This window comes from Passer domesticus, chromosome 14, assembly GCF_036417665.1.
Source record: "Passer domesticus isolate bPasDom1 chromosome 14, bPasDom1.hap1, whole genome shotgun sequence".
NCBI lineage: Eukaryota > Metazoa > Chordata > Aves > Passeriformes > Passeridae > Passer > Passer domesticus.
This window is the reverse complement of record NC_087487.1, coordinates 5,389,993-5,404,124: the sequence shown is the minus strand read 5'-3', so window position 1 is coordinate 5,404,124 and position 14,132 is coordinate 5,389,993. Positions and strand designations below refer to the sequence as shown.

General features: G+C 41.3%; 1 protein-coding gene across 12 annotated transcripts in view; it reads right to left on the bottom strand.

Annotated features, from left to right (window-relative positions):
- Positions 1-14,132, bottom strand: part of TRPM1 (transient receptor potential cation channel subfamily M member 1) — a 116,410-nt gene that overhangs the window by 96,123 nt on the left and 6,155 nt on the right. For all 12 annotated transcript variants that reach the window (XM_064389122.1, XM_064389126.1, XM_064389121.1 and 9 more), the window contains one exon: positions 6,890-14,066. The gene's annotated coding sequence lies outside the window, so the exon portion shown is untranslated. The remainder of the gene's footprint in view (positions 1-6,889; positions 14,067-14,132) is intronic.

Genomic DNA, 14,132 nt, shown 5'->3' with positions numbered 1-14,132 from the left:
CTGCTACCACCATGCTTGTCACAGACAGAAATCTGAACTTGCCTGTTTTGATCCATGTGAAGGGAGCAGACCCAATTCTATACCAACACCTCTTTTTCTGTATCTCCACCTCCTTGGCCACACAGAGATACATACATACTCTCACTTTTTATGGCATTGGGATTATTTATCACATTGAAATTTGTATGCAGGAAGAAAAGAAATAATCACATTACAGTTAAATCATGCTGCCCTTTGTGTTTTACATCATGCAGTTACAATAAAGATGCACACAGATACACAGTTTACAACTGCTGCTATAATTACTGCCATCTCACAGCCTTTTAATTGTTTAGCTGACCAGCTACACTGCATAGTGGCACAATCACATGAGATTTACCAATACCATGATTTTTCTACAAACCAAACTTTTCATCCACCAAGTGTTAAAACACACTTCAGAATCAGAGGCAAACATGATGTTCTACCCCCTACTTCCACTTGCCAGAATATTATGGCAGACAACGTATTTCAGTAAGTTTATTTACTGCATGTGCTTTTCTAGCAAGTTATGGTATATTTAGTCAACCAGACCTGAAACTAATGCCTTTGATTTTCCAGTTTTCTATGCCATACAGCCATTTACACATGAGCTGGAATGCTCTGTTACCAGTTTTTTAATGAATCTGCACTTTTGCATCAATGTGAAATGAAACCCTACAGGACTGGAATGGTGGAAGTACAGGAGCTAATATATTTAAACCTCTAAAAACAAGAAGAGAATTATAGTTGGGTCTGTCTGGATTAATACACATTTAATTTGAAAGTTTTCAAAACTGCTGTTTTTCTTGTAAAAAAACAGCTTGTTCTGGCCAACAATCTTTAAGAGGTCTTTGCCAAGTTATGAACAATGCTTCATCAAAACATAGTATTGTGCAAAGCATGTAAACATATGCCATAAAGGTTATGCTGTTATTCTTTCCAGCCACAGATTACTTTTGTTTTCATAGAGATGTTTCACGAGGAATATCTAATTCAACTAATATGATTCTTTTGGTTTTGAAATTACATACATACTTTTCAGAGGCATCACCAAAGTTTAATCTCCAGCGTGCTGAAAATAATGCACCACAGTTCCCAGAGTGGATATTTATATGTAGTTAAATTACATATTCATGTTGAACCCAACAGCAAACAGACATACTGCTGAGAAAGGAAGTCTCAATCAAGTCAAAAACCAAAACAATCTACTTAGCCCAAACAAATTCAGAGAAACTAACCTTCCTACTTGGGGATAACATGGTATTTTGTTTACTAAACTTTAATCACATGTGTATGAATATGCAATGGTAACAGAAAAAGAGGTGAAAAATCTTTAAAAGAGAAGGAAAACAAAAAATAACAGGATAGAGAGGAGGTGTTATGACTGGCAAAAAGCATTCAGCATTTCTAGAAGAATAGGAATACTTTTCAACAGACAGACAATAACAAAGTTAATAGGAACCATGGAAGAAAACTTTGAATGTGAGGTCAACAGGAAAAAACTGAAAAAGCTGAGGAAATTTAGTGAGGAAAAAAAAGATGTGTGTATATCATATAATTAAATAAATGAGCTGCATGAGCTATTTGGAGTCCGTTAAATTGATAGGAAATGGCTGACATTGAACTAGAATATAGCAGAGAATTTAATTCATTATAGTGTTAAGGAATGTGAAAAATATTCTTGGTTCTTCAGCTTTTTGGCATCTATAAGCAGCAGCTTGTACTGCAGTAATGCCAAGCTCAAAAGTCTCTCTGCCTAACAGGGCAGAGTTCTCAGCATGGCCTGGGATCATGTGGCAGCAGATTAGAGGTGGTGGTGTGACCCTGCTGTTCTAGGTGAGGCTGTGGAGGTGGGGCTGAAAAACCCAACATTTACCAGAATGTTCTTTAGTTTTAGACTGTGCAGTTGTGGATAAGCTAAGCACTGGCTGTGCAGACCACCTCAGGTCCAGCTGGAAGCCACAAAAGTTTTACACTTGATTTAGCAGCCTCCAACTCAGCATCCAAAATAAAAAGTCCAAAAGGACTGGAAAGTTTTGATACAGTTGAGATTAATGGCTTGCCAAAGGCCACACGGGAGATCTGGCATCTTACTGGCTTTACTCAGAAAAGCAAACATGGCACATATCAACTTCAGTGGGACTTTATTATTTCAGTTGCACATTTCCTAGATTCAAGTAACATAAGAGACAAGATATGTCTGTGCTTTTAAAAATGTTCCTTAAGAAGGAAGTAATTTTGACCATTCTGAAAACAGCCCCCGAGACACCGTAAGGTGTTGCTGAATGCAAGAGTTTTTGAAAAATTACCTTCTGCAGGTTTGGACCAAAGCAGCCTGTTAGTCTTCCAATGTTAAGGTAATTTATAATGGAAATTGAATATCTAAAACTAGAATTGCAACAGCTTTCACCCAATGCAGGAGGGTTGGCTGCTATTTCCTGAACAGCACCAAAGCAATAGTGATAGAGTCTGCAGTGAGGATGGGCACAACAAGCTCCAGCAGCCACCACCTGGCACTGGAACACACCCCCATGGAAAGAGCTGGGCAGAACAACCTGTAAAGAAACCTCTGGCTGTGCTAACACACTGCCTGGCTAAATAGGCACGGGCCAGGAAGGAATCACTCTTTGCAATAGAGAAAACCCCACATCAACATAATTCATACTTGAGCCCCAAAACTTAATCCTAAAGAAAAGTTAAATGTCACTTGGAGCTATTGTAAGTGCTTGGAAGAGGTTTTTGCCATGAATGCTAATTTCCAGCTCCAAAGATGAGATATGTCATTAAGATTATGCATAGCAGAGGTTGAGCCACTAGAGAGCTATCTAGTTGCTAAATTTAAAATAGAATTGAATTGTTCTAAATGCAACTTTTTTTTTTTTTTTCAGTCTTGAAAACAAAAGTTCCTCCAAAGCCTGAATTAAGTCTTATTAAATACTTCTCCAGCCTTGTTTGGGACTTGGGACAAAGTGAATCAAGGAGAAAAAGAAGGTAACAAGTTCAAGCAGTCTATGTAACACAAGTTCATAGGAATCCCTGGGGGATCTGTAGTACAAAATACATTTAAGAGACCCAAGGCTTGAATATTATTTACTTTTTCACAGCATAGGGACACTGCACAGACTGATACTCCTGAGAGGAAAAAATTCCCATAACAAGTCCAAACCAGTACATGTCCTATTAGGAAAACATTTCAGAGTTGTGGGTAAACCCTGAATCATAGGCATTAAACTACATATTTTGCTTAGGCATTAGTCCAGGCAGAGAGATCAGACAGACACAATATGACACCCTTTCCAAGTATTTCTTCATCAGTTCATATTACAGCTGCTGACAAACAAATGCATAGTGCCTAACCAGGGTTTCTGCATGTCCTGTGCCATGAAACCCTTGGAGGAATTTGTAGATTAACCAATGTAATTTTTTTGTAATACGCCATTTCTTTCCCACAAGCTCCATATCCCACAGGGGTTAAATGGTACAGTAACAGAGTTAAAATAGATGCAGGAAAGAACATAAGACTTAAAAATAGATGAGGAATCCAGGAGGCAAAGATACAGGAAGAGGTCTTTGATACAGGCTGCAAGAAGCATATGAGGGGCTTTGAAAAAAACCCACAAAACTTGAAATTGTTGGCCTCATTTAAGTCAGTGTGGGTTTGCCAGTGCTGTTTACTGAGGCAGCACTTCATGCAGAGAGAGAAAACTTGGGTTTGATCATGAAGTGAATTAAAAACCACTAGTGTAGTAGGAGACAGTGACAGACACAAACATTTCACTGTTTATGTGGAGTGCAGAGTCTGGTGGCCCTTGAAAGACAGAGATTGGCTTCAAGTCTGCCTTTATGCAAGCAAGTCTGATAGCTTTCACATGAAAGTATTAGAACAAGAAATGCTTTTGTTCTGCAGGGACATAACACACTACCCCATCCAGTCACCCCCCAGCCTTGTGTTTTTAAGGAAAAGCAAGGCTGGAAGAAGCCTCACTGGGTTTGAAACTATGAAAGTTATTAATTCCCAAATCTTTAGCCTTAATGTAGCAGTGCAGCAGACTGTTTCACGTAGCAAGTACAGTGCATGCTTAAACACAAAGACTAACTACACAGCTGAGTTTGTATACCTTTTACAGTGACATTCTTGAGGTTCTTTAACCTACAACATACAAGTAACTGAACTTAAGAAACCAACAGTGCAAGCAGTACATACTATAGCAGCAGTTCCTCAAACACCTATTAGCATGTGCTGACTGTTCTGAAAGGAAGGTTGTTGAGCAGTTATGCTGGGAAATAAATATTGCCTAACCCTAAAGAGTAACCACAAGAACAGAAAAACAAGTGTTACTGCAGCCAGTGTCTGCCTCCCACAGCACTGATCCCTGACTACTGAAATAAAATGATTCAAAGTCACTTGAGGATCTAACTGATATTTAAATAACTTTCTTATATCTATATAATCTGTAGTTCAAAAGTCTGGTAATCACTTCCACCTCATTACTCTTCACTCCTCCAGAAACTCTGGCTACTAGCAAATACATTGTCTAAAAATACATTGTCTCTCAAAAACTTTCTACTAGGTGTATTTACAAGTAATATGGGTATAATCTTAGAGTCAAACAGAAATAACTGCTTATTCTAATTATTAGATTCATGAGCCCTGTAGACACAAACACGTGGCCCAAAATGGACAGCAGCCAGAATCTATTTGGAAAACTCTGATGAACATCATGGAATTTTGAAACCTTTTCTAAGAGGAAACCACCAAGTCTCATACTAGTTAGCATCCTTTACCATCATGATGTTATGCTGGAGGATAAATGATTTGGCTTGAGGGGAATGGAGAGGGCCAGAAATCAACAAAAACCTTTTTGTCCTGGATCTTTTTCAAGGGTTGGGATGAGTTTGTCTTGTCGCTTTGAATGGGCTGAATAGTCTTGAGAATCATCCTCTTTGGAAAGAGAGCACTTAGGTGTGAGGCATCTGGAAAGGAGCACATCTGCCATATGTAGATGAAGGATCAGTGAATCCACGTGGTGATATGCAGAAACACTGGACATGGGGCAAATGTGTATCTGCTTGATACTCTCAACTAGAAATAACAAATGTAACAAGGGAGACTCCCAGAAATTCCTTTCTACCTGAGTATTAGGCAAGCTCTTCAGAGGTTAAGATCTGCTTACCCTCAAACCATAGAGTGAGATGGTAAACCTGAGATTCAGCAGCACATCTATTTCTTGGCAGTAAAAAAGAAAACACGGCATGGGGTTAAGCAGCTCTTCTTTCATTTGTGCCTCTATATTTCAGAGGAGGGTCACATTCCAAATCCTAGAACAGTTTAAATCCCAAGCACCTTCTGGCCAAACAAAAGTCTATGGACATGCAATCACTCCCAGGCTTTCAGGGGTCAGAGTCACTAAACCCACCATTGTGTTGTAGTGTGTGGAATTGAAGACACACAGAACACTGTACCTTTCTACTCCCAAAACCAGCAGCAGCCTCACACTGCCAGTTTAGCCTTTATTAGGAGGCAACAATTCCCACTGCCCATGCACAGATGAGATGTGAGCACCATGCATGCAACCAGCTTGCACACTTCCACCACTCAGCACACAAAAATTATCCAATTGGTGAGGATGATCCCCCATAACGAGACCAGCCCACAGGAGAAAAAGAAATATGAAATAATGTTATCATATTATTACAAAAGTTCTATACTGTCATCTCTTTATCACAAAAGTTCTATACTCTCATCTCTTTATCACAAAAGTTTTATATAGTCTCAGTGTAGTTTTATGAAGCTCTTCAGAGCACTAATTCTTTCTTCTCCACAGTAACCAAGTGACTCCAGTTCTTCCCCAACCAGCCAACCCACTCTTTTACAGCACTCTTCTTCTTACTGGTTACAGCTGTGGCCTGTTAAAGTCGGGCCTGCTCCTAATCTTTGGTAATTGGCCCAGCTGCAGCTCCTTAGGGGTGAGATTACTTTCTGCACTATCTTTATTTTCTTATATTCTATGCCCCCCACAAAATAACCATGTGCTGTACATTCAAATTTCAGCCAAGAGTAAAACTGAAGTAAATGGCAGGAATTACATGTTTGCTATGAGGCATGAAGCCAGAGCTAGAAGAATTGCCTCTATTCAGTGTCTCAGCTTTAGAAACCAGGAGTAGATAAACAATCAGACAATGGGTTTGGTGTACAGTTTCACTGCACTGAGTCAGAAGTGGTGAGGATGTATAGATTAGTACTCTTGGAGAACCCACACTTGCACAAGGATGAACTGTAGCACCATTAGTGCTGATCCATGAGAAACCTGGCTGAGATTGAAATGTACTCCTTCCCCAAGCCATGGATACCACTTCCTTGAAACAACCAGGAATGCCTGCAACAGTTGTCCAATGCCAGCATTAGACTAAACTGCATGGAGTAGTAAACACAGGGAAAACACATTCCACAGCCCTTTGATGGGCTTTGGGGCAGGGGCAGGGGTGGCCAAAGAAGATTTCTGTACTTTAAGGCCTTGGCAAGTACAGTCTTCATCCAGGCTCGACTGCAATTGTGACTGCCTACTTTATTCACAATTTCAGTAGACACTGGCCTTCCTCCAGGTACTGATGGGAATTTTTAGGCAGTTTTCCTTTTCCAGCAATACCCCTCATATGCCTCCAGCAGCCATCCTGGGCCTCTGCAAGCGGGCCACTTGCTGCCCTTCCTGTCACAGCACTGCCAGCTGAGTACTCCTGTTTTATCAAAATGCCAGGACTTTGGCCAAAGCTTTTAGCTGCTCCTTAAACAAGCCCTCAGCTTCAGGTATCACACCCCCAGTAGCACATGCTATAAAAGATGACAGTATAAGAGTATAACAGTAACCACCTTAGGTTGTTTGGTGCAATCTGTGAGTAGCTCTTCTCAAACCCTCTCTTGTCTTCTCTGCTGAACACCTGCAGCAGAAGCCACAGCATCTCTCCACTTAGTCCTGCCTGTACCTGGGAGGAATAGGAGATTTCCCCTTAGCAACATGGCATTTAATTACTGGGCTATACTGGGCTTCACTAATAATACCCAGGCAATGCAACACTTGTTTGTCTAATTTGTAGTGTTCTCTCCAGCATAGTTACTCTGTCTTTAGTAGCCTCCTTATCTATCAGGGGGCAGCTTCGTGTTCTGAATGAGGCTTGTGAGTGCTGTGCATGGCAGGTGCTGCCTAATTGTGTGTGTTTGTCCCACAGCTGCCAGTGCTCCTCTGTCCAGCTGAGCACGCCAGGGCTCATCTGAGCCATGGCTGTGGTCAACAACAGCCAGAACAAGGGACTGCTTGTTCCACAGTGGTGACAGCAAAACGTCACGGGGCACGGCTGACTGTTTAAGTTTTTCATGATTTTGCATAGCATAAGTGCTGAACAAAGCACAGTGAGTGAGGGACATGATGTCATGCATTTTCCAAGAAACCTAGATATTAAAAAATTAATAATAAACGCCTTCAGTGAGTGGGATGGTTTTTGGGGAACCAACCGGGCCTTTCTGATAACAGTGTATTTATTCCCTAGTGCAGAACTGCCATGCTGTGTCTCAGAATAAGAGAAATAACATCATGATATAATCTCATTCAGTGACTTTGGAAGTGTCCTTCTCCCATAACTGTCTTATTTTTCAGGTGTACTGTGAAGGCTGAGGCTTGCAACAGAAATCTTGTACAGACAAAATAAGGATGCAGGCTTAATTACTTCTTGCAGTAATTTGTATAATGCTATGACAGCACTTGTTTGTAAATTATAAACCTTCATTTAATAAGTAAGGTAAATTTTATTTTCATTCTTTTTGTTTCAATGTTGTAACTTGCAATACCTTTTAGAAATAATCCCATACAGATTGGAATGTGATTGGAATGTGATTATACTTAATAACATAAGGAAATGCTTTACTGATTATATAGTGAAAATATTAAATAATACACTTGATGCCATTGTTTGGGTGTAAAGTGTTAATGTGTACATTGTGGTGCTGTGAATCAGAGCACACACCTTCTAGCTGGAGCTCACAGAACCCACAGAAGTGAAGAAAATGCCTGTATATTTCAAAAGTAGCTGCACAAAGATAGTGTTGACTCTATAGCTCATCTCTAAACAACAGATTTTCCTTGGGTTGGGGCATTCCCTGCAAATGAGGAAGCAGCAAACACAATGAGGCAGTTCACAGCAGCTGACCCTTAGTGAAAGGGTAGGTGAGCTGTGGTTTCCTTTGGGCAGGAAGGAGCTCACCAAGTGCTCACCTTAATTGGGGCTCTGCTTTCCAAGTCTTCTGCTGCCACCAGTGAGGCCTTTTTACCTCTCAGGTCTGGCTATTTCCTTGAAGCTGTGCTCCAGTGTCCCTGGTTTGCAAAGAGTAAGGGCTGCCTAATTCTGTCCTTAAGATCCACCAAAATCAACAGTATTTTTCTGAAGCAGGACTTTAGAGTCCTCACAGAGGCAGGGAGTAGAGTTGGTGGTGCTGCACTGCATGGGTGCAACTCAAATAGAGAGCATCCAGAGAACAGAAATGTTTAATAAGAAAAACTAAGGCAAGTAAATTCAAATAGGGAGGAAACAAGGGGGGAGGGGAGAAGGCTATGTAAAAGACAATAGCAGCAGCAAAGAGTCACTTTGAGATACTTAGTCCAAATACTATCCTAGGTTTGGAAACCCTCTCTGAATTTCTCAAAGCTGTCTTCAGGGGATACAGCATATATGTTATGGACTATGCACCATCTTTTGTTGCGATTACTAGAAGGACTTTATGTAAGTAGTGAATGACATAATTAAAAACACAAAAAGCATTCTTAATCTGAGTGAACCATGGGGCAAGGATACAGGGTTCCAAGGGGGCCTTTCCCAACCCTGGAGCTCACTGCTTGTAACCCAAAGGATTAGCTATGCTGTACAAAGTGTCCATTGTATTCTGCACACACACTGTTCCTGTACATTTCCAGAGATGTAATGCACTGTAGGAAGTAAATGGCACAATTACAGACAAAGCCTTTGGAGGATGTCTTGGAGAGGATTTGAGCAATAAAACATCACACTCTTAATTAGTATGTTCCATGTAGTAAATAAAATGCTCTGATAATGAAGAGAGGGAAGGCTTTGAAAGCTTGACTGTAAATTTTGCTTAAGCAAAGACTGCATTTACCTTGTGGAAATATTTCCTGTGAATGGTTTATGCAGTATTAAGAATAGGGAAGTCCTGCAGTTTTGTATTCAGGGGGGAAACTGCTAGAAGAATCTCATCTCTCTCGCTTCCTGCTAGAATAGGCTCACCATGTCACCTTTCTTTAATTCTCCAATTTCTTTTTAACACCCCTCTTGCCCTCCTGCCATAACTCAATTTAATTTGGGTCTGATTAAGTATTTGCAGAAATGCATGTTTCCAGCAAGCTGGTGGAAACCCCAGGGCTGTGGGTCAGAGACAGAAGAGGAACAATTAGCACAGTGGAGTTTCAGCATTCTGTTGCATAGTATATAGATTATCCACAAGTAACCCATCAGCTAATGCCTGTTTAATTCTCTGATAACAGAGATTTCAAGCTCTTCAGAAAAGTTCTTCAAGGGCTGTTGTCTTCCAGCAAGCCTGGGACTTCTGGTGTTGGAAGCAGTGCAGTGCAGTGCTGGTAGTAGTTGTGGGCTGGGGGAAAGTCCCACCTGCTACAGATCTTGCTGTTAAAATAAACAGGAGACTCAGATATTTCCCTGTTCAGCAGGGACTAAGTGAGCCTGAGAGACAGATAGGAGAAAGGTAGTGGAAAACATTTGTCTCCTAAAGAGCTGGGTGTGGAACACAGCAAGAAGAGGTTTAGTTTTCCACGGAGGCAAGTGAAGAAGGTTGGTTGTGTGAGTGCTGGAGTGGAAGAAGGTTTGCTCCATCCAGAGCAGGCTCTTGGCTAAGAGAAGAGGGAGAGCATCTGGTGCTTGGCTTACCTGCAGTGAGAGGAGGGGGTGAGTCAGGGGCTTGGAAAGGTGGAACAAATGTCTGATTTTTGTCAGCCTTCTGCCCGTTACTTAATTTAGCTGGTAGCCATCAGTGAGGGGGGAAGGATAGTTTCTCGGGGCAGCAGAAGAGGAATCATTTGTTGTGCTGGTTGCCATGACACTCCCCAAAAGTATTTTAGGAAACCAACATTAAAATGTGGAAATGAATAAAGTGAGTGGTGTGGGGCAAAACTTGCTATCTTTAGGTAAAAGCTTGCTGCATTCCTGTATCATGTGGATTATTGGGTAGTCTTGTGCTGGTTTTGAATATGTTTGCTAGAAATTGAAATTCAAATTATCTGGATTTTAACTGGCAAGCAAAGTATCTGGATTTTAGGCATCTATAGGGCTGATACTCAGGTGTCAGTATGTGGGTCTCAGGGTTATTGTAAAGATGAAGTCATAACACTGTCATGAAATGCCAGCACAGTGGAGCAGGAGACATGGGCCAGACACAGGTGTTGTGCTGATAGTGGATAATAGTCAAACATGGGCAGGAAACAAGAGGAGGAGAGAAAAGCAAATCACTGCTTCATAAACAGTTTCTGTTCATAAGGAATCATACAAACACTGCATTTAAGAGACTGCATATGTTAAATACATAGGAGACAATGAATCACAGAGTTTACAGTAATAAGGCAGTCAAGCAGTGTGTGTTCACAGATGAGAAAGGCTGGCTTATCTTCTCACTCAGGCCCTGTTTCTGGGAGCAGGATTATCTGCTGGCTAAATCTTCTTCACAGAAGAGGCAATAAAAGTTCTTGGCTGCAGAAGAACTGACAAACAAAAAAAACTGGCTCCAAAAACACACACAAAAAACCCCAAAAACCACCAAAACCAGAAAACAACTCAGGAAAATCTCTCATTGCTGCCAAGAAATCCACAGCAGAGCAGGAGTCACCAAAAGCTGTGGGTTGGAACGGGTGAAACAGAGCACCAGGACTGCCCAGGGGAGGCAGAACCAGGAAAAGGGACTGGTTTTCATAGAGAGGATACAGCAGTGGGAAACCAAGTCCCACAACAGGTGCTCCCTAACTCTCCCCACAGTGGGATGAGGGAGAAAACTGGAAGGGCAAAAGTGAGAAAACTTGTGTGTCAAGATAAGGACAGTTTAATCAGGAGAGGGGGAAAGAAAAAACCAAACCAAAACAAACAAAAAAGAAAAACCAGTGATACAAAAGCAATTACTTAACAGCAGCTACACCAATATCCAGCCAGTTCCCAAGCAATGGCAACCCCTGGAAAACTCACCCTAGCCTCACTGCTGAGCATGATGTAGAGTATGGAACATGCCTTCATTCACCTGGGGGCAGCTGTCCTGGCTGTGTCCCCTCCCAGGCTCTTGCCCATCCCCAGCCTCCTCACTGCAGGGGCAGAGTGAGAAATGGAGAGAGCCTGGACACTGTGTGAGCTCTGCTCAGCAGTAGCTAAAACATCTGGGTGGCATCAGCACTGCTTGGTGACACATCCAAAGCACAGCACTGCACAGCTGCTGTGAAGAAAATTAACCCCATCTCAGGCAAAGCCAGTACAAGGACTCACTCACACCCAGTTAAAGCTGACTGAACCTTGTCAACAGCCATTATCCCATGCCCAGCCTCCAGCTACATTTGAGTAATGATTTCCAGAGGAGTGCAATTCAGGCTTGGGTGCCTCACTCTCTTTAAGGAATCAGTAAGAGACAGATTCACTTATTTTACACAAAACTGAGGGAACTGACTTGCACAGCTTACCCAGAAGGCTGTGTGGATAGATGGACTCACCACACACCTGGGCTAGTGACCTAGATGCAGACTAAAGGCAGGAATAAAAGGAAGTTTTACTGCACAAAGGCCAGTGAAGCTGAAATCTGTGCTGATAAATCTTTTTAAAAAGGACATCCACTTAAAAACTGTGTTCCTACCCCAGACCTGGGTAACACTCTTGGACACACTGCAAACTCTGCTGGATTTAGTTTCTGCAGGGCACTCCTAGAGTGGGGAGCAAATTTTGCAGAGGTTGGATCTTGCAGACCCATCTGCATTCAGACTCTGGAAATGGGTACAAGTCTCCCAGTTAAGTGGACGTTTTGGGTTAACAGTTTATTCCTTCAGTGGCAATCTTCAGGGAAAGCAAATATGCAGATCAGATGAACCTGCTGAAAACCAGTTACTTTTACTTTACATATCACAAGTTACAGGCTCATATAGATATAATAACAACCCACATGCACTTGCCCACTTTTTCAGCAACCTTACAACAACTCTCTAACATCAGAGGTGTCTGAGCAATCTAGTTCAGTGTCATTCAGTCTCTCACTCCCTCTCTTTAGATGACCTTTGAATCAAGCAGCAACAAACCAGATTTCTGTCCCTCCATGTGCTTTCCTCCACCAGCAGTATGCTTATACTCTCCTTAAAAGAAAAAGGCTAAGCAGAGGTGCTTTTGTGTATAATTTGCTAAGCTCTCATCAGCCTCATGACATAATCACTGCTCTTGAATCTCCATTACACTCTCACCTTTATGTCCAGATTCAGATTATAAATAATGTTCTGCCATGGAAAGCAGCCATTTTCTTACGGAGGCTCCACTGGGATGCACAGCCACCCAGAAATACACAGAATTTCACCACCTCATGATGCTGTCTGCAAGACTTTCTTTTGTTCTTTGCAGTGGCTCAGCTGAGAGGCAGAAGAAAAACTGACAGAACTCCCACTTCCAAATTCAGTTTGCAGTCTCACACAAACATGCCAACCGCTCAACAGCAGACATTATCAATTGTACCCAAACATCATATCTTTTTGTAATGATTCTGCAAATATAAAATGCTGATTTCTGAGCATTGACTACTCCAGTAGGCTTATCATATTACTCATCTGACATTATAATATCTGCTTCAGAAAGGATATTGCAAAAATATCCAGCATTTTTTGCAATATTCTGCAGTGGTGGTTTCACCTGTGAGTCACTGCTGACTTACAAGCATGAACATGAATGAATGTTATGCAACTTTTACTGACTAAGCTACTGGATCAATTCACTCATCTGAGCACTTCCTGATGACATTTCTGTGCTTCTAAATGAAAAGAAGCTTAGCAAAAGTGGCAACATGCAACATTCACACATTGCAAAAAGCTCAGAGAAGTTAAGAAACAGAAATAATTAATGGGAAAATCATAAAAGACCAAAACCAACACTGAAACCAGTTAAACCAAGCTCAAAGTAATGATTCTGTGGATTATATCCAGTGGAAGTGACTATGCTCAATACATGGCTTCTAACTTCATCACTTTCTGCTTCATAGCTGGCAAACCCTAACAGAAGTCTGGTCACAGAGTGAAAATAGAAGTAGTAATTATTTTATGTTTTACCTTCCCATATTTGCTGTACTTTAACTTGAATATTCTCATTTTCTTTGGTAAGCTTTATTCTACTTGGTGTTGCATTTAAAGTTAAGTTCTTTTCTTTTCCTGACCATATTCCTCACCAATACATAGCAGACATAGATGACAGAACTTCATATCATCCTTTCAAGTTCTATGATTTTCTTATGGCAGGAAATTTGCAATTCCCAATATTCTTAAGATTTTACATTAACAGTTAGAAGGTCCTTTACTGGTGCAGCTGCTGATTTATTATTAGATATGTCAGAACCACTGGCCATCAAACCTAACTCCTTCATTTGGAAGTTTTTTCATAGTGTGGTACAGATCACTCACCCACAGCTTGGGTCTCAATGAATTGCTCTTCTATAACATAGGATGAACAGCAACCTTATGGAAATTAGAAAGGTAAACGGAAGATAAAAAAGGAAATTAACAGCAAAATCCTGAATGTTTAGTTGTGGGTCACCACTTCAGAGGTCTCACTACAGCAGAAAAGCAGGTCTGGATCTGGAAATGAACCAAGGCACTCTTGTGCCCCAGCTGCAGAGGTCAGGCACACCATGGAGCAGGCCTGCTTGGTCTATTTAGTGATGTTGATCACTGTCAGCTTTTGAAAATGACCAGCTCATCATTATTGCAAGAAACATCACTAGCACCTTGAAGTCCTCTTCTCCTGCTTCATGGCTGAAAGAAACCAGAGAAATAGTCTTTTACAGCCTCATACATGATATTCCTTTGATCACAGCTGTC